This window comes from Saccostrea cucullata, unplaced genomic scaffold (assembly GCF_032062105.1).
Source record: "Saccostrea cucullata isolate Sc308-1 unplaced genomic scaffold, CSIRO_AGI_Scuc_v1 ctg10906, whole genome shotgun sequence".
Classification (NCBI taxonomy): Eukaryota; Metazoa; Mollusca; class Bivalvia; order Ostreida; family Ostreidae; genus Saccostrea; species Saccostrea cuccullata.
Genome location: NW_026923599.1, coordinates 10,690 through 22,042, shown reverse-complemented (window position 1 = coordinate 22,042; position 11,353 = coordinate 10,690). Strand labels below are relative to the sequence as shown.

Sequence of the window (11,353 nt, the reverse complement as noted above, 5' to 3'; positions counted from 1 at the left end):
TTATTCATAGAAATAGGACGTCTACTGTGAAAAAGCTTCATTAAAAGTTCTTATCTATTTGACAAGATTTATTGAGATTTTTGGTTCTGAAAGTTAAAGTGAAAGAATTTGAATTCTATATGATAAATATATGTACATGTAGAAATAGTTGAAAGATATCCTCTTTAAAACAGCGAGACGTCCTTTTTACATGCTGTTACATTTCATTAAAGTATCCTATGGTATCGTGAAGGAAACATCTGAAAAACATAAATAAAAGGCCACATTTACAAAAATGCTCATTGTTGTTGAAAGCTCTTCTGTTTTCTTTTCTGTTTATGTAGCTTCAATTAAACGAAGAATAAACTAAGCATAAATATGTTCGATTTAAAGTGAATATCTTCCTGCGCTTTCAGGTAACGGAACAAGACCAACGCCTAAACCGTCTACCACCACCACAACAACAACTACAACTGTTCCCACCACAACATTGAAATGTACGTACATTCTCGGGACAGGATTTATTGCAATTACTTCGAAAATATACAGCACACGCTCTAACAACTACAAAATGCGGGTTACCTCGTCTGTATAAAACGTTAAGCATGTATTTCCATATCTATTTGTATATTATCTACATCCGCTTGAAAAGTGAGAGGGGATATTGTAATCGGTATGTCCGTCCTCCGTCCGTCTGTACGTCCGTCCGTTCCGCAACTCCTCATATACCACTGAGTGAGATTTAATGAAACTTTCACAGAATCTTTATTACATAATGCCATTGTTAACCTACTACATGTATTTTACTTTTTGATCTGACACATATTTGCTTTCCCGGCCACAACAAAACATGGACTTTGTGATCAGTTATAACCATATGGGAGGCGGGGGTATCCTTTAGGGAGCTCATTGCTCTCAGTACGTCTAGTTTTCTCTGTGATAAGACTTTGAAAGTTGGTTGATTTAATTTTTTTTATCATTCTAAGGGCACGTTAATTTCGCCAAGCGAAACATGTACGTTAGTAACTATGGGTGTCTATTTTACGTGTAAATCTCGCGCGTCTGTCTTTGTATCTTACACCAAGGAGGTTTGATATGTAAATGTAAATCTCGTGCATCTGTCTTTGTGTTTGACTTCAGACGGGCAGGAAGTATTGAAGTTGAGGCCTCTTGTCATTTAAATCTTTTAGCCTACTTTTTTTAGAATCGAAATGTACAATTTTATATCACAATAAATGGAAATATAAGGGCATATATGTAACCGACTAGTTATATAGTAGGATATGCCAGGGACATCAGCGGAAGTTTTTGTTTTAGATTCGTTCCCGTTTGACTGTTGGGAAATCCTGCATAATGGTTTTAATACCACTGGCGTATATCAGATATATCCCTGGGGATCCAGTGGAAAGTCAATAGACGTACTCTGTAATATGGATGTTGACCCAAAAGGATGGACGGTAGGGAAGATTAATTAGATTATAATGATTGTTATTTACAGATATATATCTTTTGCACTCAAAATGAACACCAGAACTATGTCTTTGTTTTATCCGGAGTTATAATAACTGTACATGTTTGGTTTATTTGTTATTATTGGTGTCATAACAGAATTACACTTTGGTTCACGTCAAATCATGGCTGACGCAAAATATAATCCCGGAATCTTCCCTTTCGATTCGGGCATTTTGTTACGAGCCTGGAGCTGATTTTATTTATGAGATGAAAAACAACATGTAAACTTCCTGTATTGACCAGATTTATTAAAATTTAGGGCCTGCTGATTTTTCTATATACTGTCAAGGGTGGGGAGTGATTATGCCCTAGTCTAGATTATCAAGCACCTGCTTGACTTCGACCGAAACAAACTTGCGTGCCTTGCTGGATGGCTATGTATATTTTGGTACTAAAATCTTCATTAAGAATGGCTTTACAAGATCTGAAAAGGAAACCTCTCAGAAGTTTGTTTTGAATTAGTTACATCTACTCAAACTTGCGCATTTTTGGTAAGAATATATAGCAGAAATAAATACTAATGTGACACCTGCAGTAAAACCGAATTTTGTACTTAGAAAATAATGTAATCTAAGAATTAAGGTTTTATTTTGTGAGTTAAGACGAAAATGAGAAAAAGTGGCATTTTTTGGCCGTCATTGCTGTTCGTTCATGTTTAATGGAGCATAGAAAATTAGTCCAGATTTCCTCTAAAATAAATTATGTTGGCCACACCACGGCCTTATTTGGATGTATCGCATTGAGAGAAATGCATGAAATTTAGAGGACAGATTAAAAAATACCTTGCCATCACACTCGTTAACATTATTTACTCATAAATAATTTTAAAATCTATAAATTAAAAAAAATAGACCACACTCGGAGCAAAATGAAAATTCTGAATATGTGTAAACATTGGTTTATTTGAAATACATTGGTAACAGATAAAGAATTCCGGTCGAAAAAAATAATTATTGAGGCATTCAATCGTAATTAAGCAGACAACTCCTTAATATTTCAATAATATTTATTTTTTCAATGCCCTTTTTAACCCCACCCCCAACCTTATGACACAAACTATTTCTTTCCCCCTGTTATAAGAAGCAAACTTATTTTGAACAATTTTTCATCCTCTTGTGAATCAGTATGCATCCATTAAAAGAATTAAAACGAAAAAGCCGCACAAGTTTAACGCGCAAGATCATTACATACAGTTCAACTTTTGCCATATTTTTAGAAATCCGTGTTCACCGCGAAGCCCCCTGTCACCGAGTTTTGCCCGTAATTTTCCTATCTTGGGACAGATTTTTTATGAAACTTGGTAAATACATTAAATAATCATCATAGATCAGGAAAACAGCAATATACCGGCAAGGAAAAAATTTAAGTTTAATTGCAGGTGTCGTAACAGTATTACACTTTGGTTCACGTCAAATCATGGCTGACGCAAAATATAATCCCGGAATCTTCCCTTCCGATTGGGGCATTTTGATACGAGCCTGGAGCTGATTTTTTTTATGAGATGAAAAACAACATGTAAAGTTCCTGTATTGACCAGATTTATTAAAATTTAGGGCCTGCTGATTTTTCTATATACTGTCAAGGGTGGGGAGTGATTAGGCCCTAGACTAGATTTTCAAGCACCTGCTTGACCGAAACAAATTTGCGTGCCTTGCTGGATGGCTATGTATATTTTGGTACTAAAATCTTTATAAAGAATGGGTTTACAAAATATGAAAAGGAAACTTCTCAGAAATTTGTTTTGAATTAGTTACATCTACTCAAACTTGTGCATTTTTGGTAAGAATACGGTATATAGCAGAAATTAATACTGTTGTGACACCTGTATTGTACCGCGCATGAATATCTTAAGTAATAAAGTATTTCACAATGGCTGCGCTCTTAATAATACACATATGCTCATGCTAGAGTAGCACAAACACAACAAATTGGCGACGAGGTAAACTTTTAAACTTTGTGAAACCGTTCTTGTCTGATATTATAACCCGCCCGATCGGATCTGTTGTGTTAATTCGCAAGGATGGCCGCATTTGGATTGATTGGCAAAACCGAACCATTTGACGAGGCAATCGAGTCCTGGGAGTCCTATGTTGAACGTTTCGAGCAATATTTTGAGGTCAACGAGATCGACCCTGGGAAGAAGGTATCTTCTTTATTGTGTCTTATTGGTGGAAAACTTTATTCCCTGCTTCGTGACCTGACATTCCTCGACAAGCCAGCCACGAAAACATACCAAGAACTGGTAAGACTACTGAATAGCCATTTGGCTCCTAAACCCATTTAAACGGCAGAGCGCTTTTGTTTCGATAAAAGAGACCAGAAAGAGGGGGAAACTATTACAGAATATGTAGCGCAATTAAAGAAATTATCCATACGTTGTGACTTTAATGCGTCAGTAAATGAAAAGCTGGGAGATAGAATAGTGTGTGGTGTAAGAAATACATAAATTCAGAGACGATTGTTGTCGGAAAAAGATCTTATCATATGAAAAGGCGGTTGAAATAAGTGTCGCAATGGAAGCCGCAGCTAAGGACGCCACAGAATTACAGAGTAAAAACAGGACAGAGACCGGGGCCGTGAACAGATTGCACGTGAAAAACAGACATTCAAAGCCAAGTGATAGGAAGGACAGAAAGCAGTGCTATAGATGTAATGGCAATGGGCATGTTGCACAGGACTGTCGTTTCAAAGATATGGTGTGCCATAACTGTCATAAACGTGAACATATTCAAAAAGCTTGTCGCTCAAAACTTAAAATCTCGAGGAAACCAGTTCAAAGGAAGAAAACTGTTAATTTCGTAGCTGATGATTCTCAGGATCCAAGTGATGACAGACAATTACATAGCCAGTCTGGAACTTAGCAATTTGGCAAGTAAGGATATTTTCCTGATCCAGCTGAAAATAAACGGAAATACGATGAAGATGGAACTTTATACTGGTTCTGCTGTGTCAGTCATGGCGGAGGGGGAGTTCCGAGAAAAGTTTGGAAAACTAAATTTGAAAACTCCGAACATCACGCTTCGCATATACTCGGGAGAACACATCAAGCCAGTGGGTTATATAGATGTACTAGTTGAATATGGTGACACCAGACAGACATTACCCTTGTATGTTGTTCGTTAAGGAGGACCAGCTCTTCTCGGCAGAGATTGGTTGAAGAAAATTCAACTCGACTGGAAAGTGATCAAAGAGACACATGCCATAAACACTGTAAAATCACCAAACATTACTGAAATTTTGGAGAAATACAAGGATGTGTTTAGTGATGATGTTGGAACTGTCAAGGGTATCACAGCCAAGCTGTCACTCAAGGAAAACAAACCCAAAAATGTCAAGGCAAGGACAGTCCCATTTTCCTTAAGAGCAAAAGTTGAGGAAGAACTTGACAGACTAGAAGTGAAAAGAACACTTGCTAAAGTCAAACATAGTGACAGGGCAACTCCAATCGTACCTGTCTTGAAGAAAAACGGAAGTGTGAGAAACTTATGATGGGAAGGGAGTTGAGAACAAAAATGGATCTGCTCAGACCGAACGTGGAATCGAATGTCAAGCAGAAACAAGAAAATATGTGTGCACAGAGACATACACATGAGAGGGAATTCGAGCTTGGACAATCAGTGATGATGCGTGGTTATCGAGGAAAAGATAAATGGATCGCAGGAACAATCGCACAGAGAACTGGACCAGTGTCGTATCGTTTTCAAGTTGACCCGACAACTCAGTGGAGAAGACACGCTGACCAGATTGTGGAATCGCAAGTTCGGATGACAAAACCGAGCATTGAGATTCCAGAGTCAAATACCTCATGTTCTACCAATATTGACCATGATGTTACATCAGGATTTCCATGTGTCAAAACCGAAAGAAATTTCGAAGTCGCCCAAAACTGCACGTACACCACCAAAAGCTACAGCTGTCTTGCCAGAGAAACGTTACCCAGTACGTAATCGTAAACCGAAAATCATGGAAGATTTTGTGTAACATGGTTCTTCTACCAAGACCAAAACCTCATTCGTGTGTGTGTTTAGTTATGTAGAAAAGTTGTACCGTGTAAAAGGGGCACAATTATCCCCTGTACAACTTCATTTTGTCAAATTTTCTGTTTATTTCTAGTCATGTAATGTGTTCATTATATGCATGTAATATCTTATATGCATTATATATTGTAATGCATGCACCTCAGATAAGTATGTTCTTCTTATAAAATTGGTTGTGAACATACCTGGACATAGTAAATTCAATCGGTGACACTTAACTATGAACAAGAATAGACAGTTAATTTCTATTAATCATAATCTACATTCTTATGCACATCAATATAAAAGGGGTGTAAATGTTGTATCCGGAATCATAATATCTGTATAATATCTGTACATGTTTGGTTTATTTGTTACTATATCTTCAGTAATAAAGTAGTTCACAATGGCTGCGCTCTTAATAATACACATGTGCTCATGCTAAAGTAACACAAACACAACAGTCTTTTTTACAAAACATTTTGATTTCTTCTGATCCTCCAAAAATTTGAAATAAAACAATATGATTTGCACTTATTCAACATTGCTCTGACTTTGTATAGCTAGAATATTGATTTTAATTTTTAAAAAAAATTGATATTAAACATTTCCATTTGTATCACTTTCTTTTTTTCCATACCAAGACAAAAATACATTTTCACCGAATACTGCACAATATCACACGGCCGCCCTCTGTTATCTACTTTTATTACACACTTAGTCATAAATACAGGTTTTTTGCATATGCGATATGGCTGACATCACAATAGCCGTATCAGCCCTGCAGGGCTGATATGGATTTGCAGGGCTGATAAGTTAAACCTATATCAGCCGCGCAAATCCATATTAGTCATACAGAGCTGAAACGGCTATTGTGACGTCAATATCACAGCCTCAGTAACTTAAACCACAAAAACATGTGGGTTCATATTCTCTTAATTTTAACTTTTTGAAAGTAAAGTTATTCATGAAGTAGAAACAAACCCAAATCTTATGAGACATTCTACCACGATTATTGAAAACTTCAAAGGAAGCCGCCGGACATTATTCTCCAATAAATCACGAACGTCATCAAAAATTATCAGATCAGAAACACGTATCAAATATTAACAATTCAAATGCATGTTTGGCTGTAGAATGAAATACTTGTTTAGACCGCATCAATGTGTCGTCTTTTGCAGTATAAACACTGTAAATTGCATCAAGTTGCTGATGAATGTCGGTTTTTATAGCTAAGTGGGGCTATTCCACGGACCTCCCTACACATTAAACAACGTGATTTTGGCAGTAAAACAAGAGCATGATTTTGAATATTCATTTTAACTGATCAATACATATTACGAACAAATTTGTTCCATATATAGGAAAGTCAACAAAATTTCTCTCTGGTGTTAAATAGAACAGCGTAATCTAGACATGTTGGCCTAATTCGTTTCTCTATAGAGGAAACAATCGGCTGTATTTATCGCCCTTGGTAGAATAGAAAGTCCTTGTTGTCTTGAATGTTGCAGAATAACCTCCTCGGTCTCGAAATGTTGTTTGAACGCCTCGGCTTTTATATTTCAAACAACATTTCTCGACCTCGGAGGTTATTCTGCAACATTCACAAAAACGCGGACTTTATTTCTTAAATAGACCATGTACATGTATGTAAGAAGTCCATGCATGATTATTTACTTATTTTCTTCTCAACTTAATGTATGCTGTATTTTATTACTAAGTACGCAATAAACATAATAATTGCCATTCTCTATAACCATGCTTAGTACTTGACACCAGAAAAAAATATCAAACAAAAATTCGTTGCTAAGTGTCTCGGTTGCTATGGCAACAGCCGGGAAAGTTTGAAAAATCAAGATTTTCAGCCACTTTAAATCCTGACTGTGGCTTAATAAAAACTAGAAAAAGCAAACAAACCATTCTAACAAAAACATGACACCTTGATGTCACTTATACTGTGAAGAAACTTTTTAGAATATATCTCTAAGTAAGTGGTAACCAAGGGTACATATGGAATACATTTAAAATGCTGAAATATGCTGAAAAACACTCCATATTCACTAATGGTAGGTGTTACATGCTAAAACTCAATCATTGACTTAAGAAAAACAATGAAAATGTTTTACCTTCAGTATATAAGTATAAGCAATATTATTCTGTAAATAACTTTAATGGTTGCCATGGTAACGCAATGGTTACAATGCAAAACCAGTAACTAAGATTGGGTTGATGCTACTGTTTTGAGAAAAAACATGAAAATTCAAGACTGGCAAATATGCATCCTTAGGACCTTGCAACACCAAAACCATAAGGAAAATTGGGTATAATTGCTACTTTGTAATGTTACCATGGAAACAAAGTACTAGTGCTTAAAAGTGAATTTTTTCCGCTGCATTAAGAATTAAATTGCCATTTAATCAAGAAACAAATTAAAGAGCTCAACTGGAATAGTCTTATCTGTTAGAACTGAAGTAAATATCATATATTGATAAAATTTGATGAATAAAACAACACTGTTGCTAAGGTTACCAAGAAGAGAAAATGTTCGATTTTTTAAACTTTATTTCAATATTAAATCCTGTGTGCCAACTTTTTGCATCCACTTAGAGATTGGATGATAGTCAAAATTTAAAGTCAAGTTAGCTGTTAATAAATATCAATCATAAAAGTTTTGGGAAGCTACATTTAAGGGTACGTATCCAAGGAAACAAAATATTTTTCAGGTTTTTAAGCATATATTTTCTGCTTATTTCCATAGCAACGCTCTATTTAAAGAATCTAATCTGAATTTTTTGAAATGGGAAAATTTGGGGCACACCAATATCTTATAAAATTGATCATTAGTTATGGGGAAATGTGCTTTTTTTTAAAGATAGGATCATATTTAAACATACGTAGTGTTACTTTGAAGGCTCTTTGGGGCATTAAAACTTGGCAACCATTGCCAACCAAACTGAAATATCATATTTTTTTTCTTGGTATGTGTTTCAAGTATCTTTTTTCTATTATTTGGTAACATTTCATCCTATAATTGCTTTTTTTATTTTTACGAGTATGACTTCATAAAATTCAATGAATATTTTTTACTTTTGAATACTTTGTTACCATACTCACGCGTGTAATAGTTGATTTACCAAACATGTTTATCATGTATTTGGGACATCTGACCTTCAACTTTTGGAAACAGTCATTGCCAATTGTTTGCTTTGCCGCAAATGTTAACTATGGGGCCCTAAACATGTTAAAAATTGCCATTTTTCGAACTTTAAGACATGTTGCCATGGTAACTATAAAACATATAAACCAATTTTTGCCTGATTTCAGTTCAGGGTATCAATGCCTTTTATCATCGAGAGTTTGGAGAAATTCTGAGACTATGCGAGCCACAGCTCCTATATAAAATTACAAATCATTACAGAGAATGGCTCATTATATGTATCCTTTTCCACATCACATCCTGTATCAACCCTCGACCAATATCAGCCCTCGGGTCTTCGGTCCTCTAGCTGATATTGGTGTCTCGGGCTGATACAGGATGTGATATGAAAAAGGGTATGTATTATTCTCAATACATTCTATGACATATTCTTTGTTACGAAACTGTTCTTTGAAATTATATATTTTCTAGGTGTTTCAATGGCGTCATCCTTTAACAGAAAATTTTACTAGAAATTGGGAAGAGTACAAAAATGGTTTTGGGAGTCTCAATGGTGAATTCTGGCTAGGTGAGGTTTATAATTAAATCAAATTGCACTGTTCATCAAAAAATAAATTAATTAATAAATAAATTACTTTATCAGATTACGCACTTGCAAAATTGTATCGTTGAAGAAATTCAAACTATATTCATAACATCTTTTCAATGCACAATTCTCTGTTCTCCTTGACATACAATACACTGCACTGTTCATTTTTATTCCTACTAAATTAAATCATGGCATAATTTTGTAGTGAAAAAATGAAAAAAAATATTGAAATTGGTTCTTTGTTATTCTGAGCATCTCATCTAACAATTAATTTTTGAATGCATGTATGTAGGGAATACCTCATTTACTTTTATCAGGAAACGAGATCGTTCATCTTTTGACAAAACCACAACGAACATTGTTTCACATTGGTATTTCAAGTAAAAATGGAAGCTCTTGGTATGAAAGATTTGACGACATGAAATTAGCATCGGAAGCTCAAAAGTACACAATTACTTTCGGAAGGGCCTCAGGAACTGCTGGTAAACAATGATATATAACAACACCTAAAGTTACAAGACATTCCTCTTAATAAAGTAATAATCGCCCTCTCGGTGCAGTGGTTAGAACGTCTGCTCTAGAGTCGCAAATAAGGAGTTGATCCTTACGTCGCGGATTCGAATCTCACTGTGGAACAATGAGATCCGTCCTTCGGATGAGACCGTATAAACCGAGGTCTCGTGTTGCAGAAGGTGCTGGCACGAAAAAGATCCCTCCCTGCTCTATTGAGCCGATTGTAGGAAAAAAATTTGCAGCTCTCCATCATTTCCATATGAATGAAAAATTCTCGAGAGGGACGTTAAGAAATATAAAATCAAATTGAATCAATCAATTTAAAGTAATATCCATTTCCAAAAAAAATATACCCTTACTTAACAAATGCAAATTTACAGGTGATGTAAGCTCAAGTGAATATGGTAGCCTTGGTACTATGGAGGGTCGATCCTTTACGACATATGATCGACACAATGATTTGTCACCTTATAACTGTGCACAAAGATTCAAAGGAGGGTGGTGGTTCAATTACTGTTACTACGTTTTTCTAAATGGACCAGGGGATTTTATTGGAGTCAACGTGTACGCAGGTCGTCTTACCATGGCAACTTTTAACTCATCCATCCTCATGATAACTCGACTTTGACATACAGCATTTTAACCACCATTCTTTGTTACATGTAATTGAAAAAACACATTTCTTTTTCTTGTTAATCATTGTAATAATAATATGAAATAAAGAACAGCAAAATATGATTTGGTGCATTTCTTATAAGGATTAAAATATTTACGCAGATACTAAGTGGTTCCAAGGAGTTAGTTTTCTGTTCGAAGTGTGTCATTATTATGATCTCGAAAAAAAAGTTTGTACTTAAAATATAAACAAAACGTTAAGGACAACCATATGAACAAAAAAAAAAAAAAAAACTTTTACCGTAATTTGTTAAAGTAGAAGTAGTTTGCATTTTTTTTTTGGAAATTATAGGAATACATGTAGAATATACGTATATCATATATCTTAAACAATTTAATATCTCTTTACAAGCAAATTAAGCTGGGCAAATATTTACAAACTGAAACGTCAAAATCCAAACGGAAAACTAAAGCAAAAGGGAGGTCAGAGGTCAGCATGTAGAGCGGAGGTGGTTTTGTGAGCTCCGAAGTATAATGTTTAATTGAGTGTTTTTCCAGTGGATAATTTCTGTGAAAATGTACCACATGTAAGTGTATTGTGTATATATTCTGAATACTCTGGGTATGGAAGATAATTTGATGTAAAAACGCTCTAATATAAACTTCTGTCTGATACTGTACAAGGTCGTGAGTACGCGCTCACCAAAATGGCAAGTAGTAAAAACACAAAAGACAATCCAATGAAGAGATTCAGGTGTGATAGCAGTGCTAACTCCGAGAATTTAAGTCAACTTAATGAATTGCTTGACTCTATGTCCGGGGATGAAAATTCCTTTAAGCAGGCAATAGCCTTAATTCTACAAAAAGAAAACTTCAAAAACACAATCACAGAGGTCCTAGTCCCAGAGGTTTCATCCCTTCGTGAGGAAGTAAAAGAACTCAAATTTCGAATGGAAGAGATGGAACAATACT

General features: G+C 35.3%; 1 long non-coding RNA gene across 1 annotated transcript; it reads left to right on the top strand.

Annotated features, from left to right (window-relative positions):
* Positions 1-1,317: 1,317 nt before the first annotated feature.
* LOC134264459 (uncharacterized) lies at positions 1,318-9,715 on the top strand. The gene is made up of 3 exons (XR_009991523.1): positions 1,318-1,436; positions 9,136-9,232; positions 9,571-9,715. It is a non-coding gene; the product is annotated as an uncharacterized LOC134264459 (long non-coding RNA).
* Positions 9,716-11,353: the final 1,638 nt, after the last annotated feature.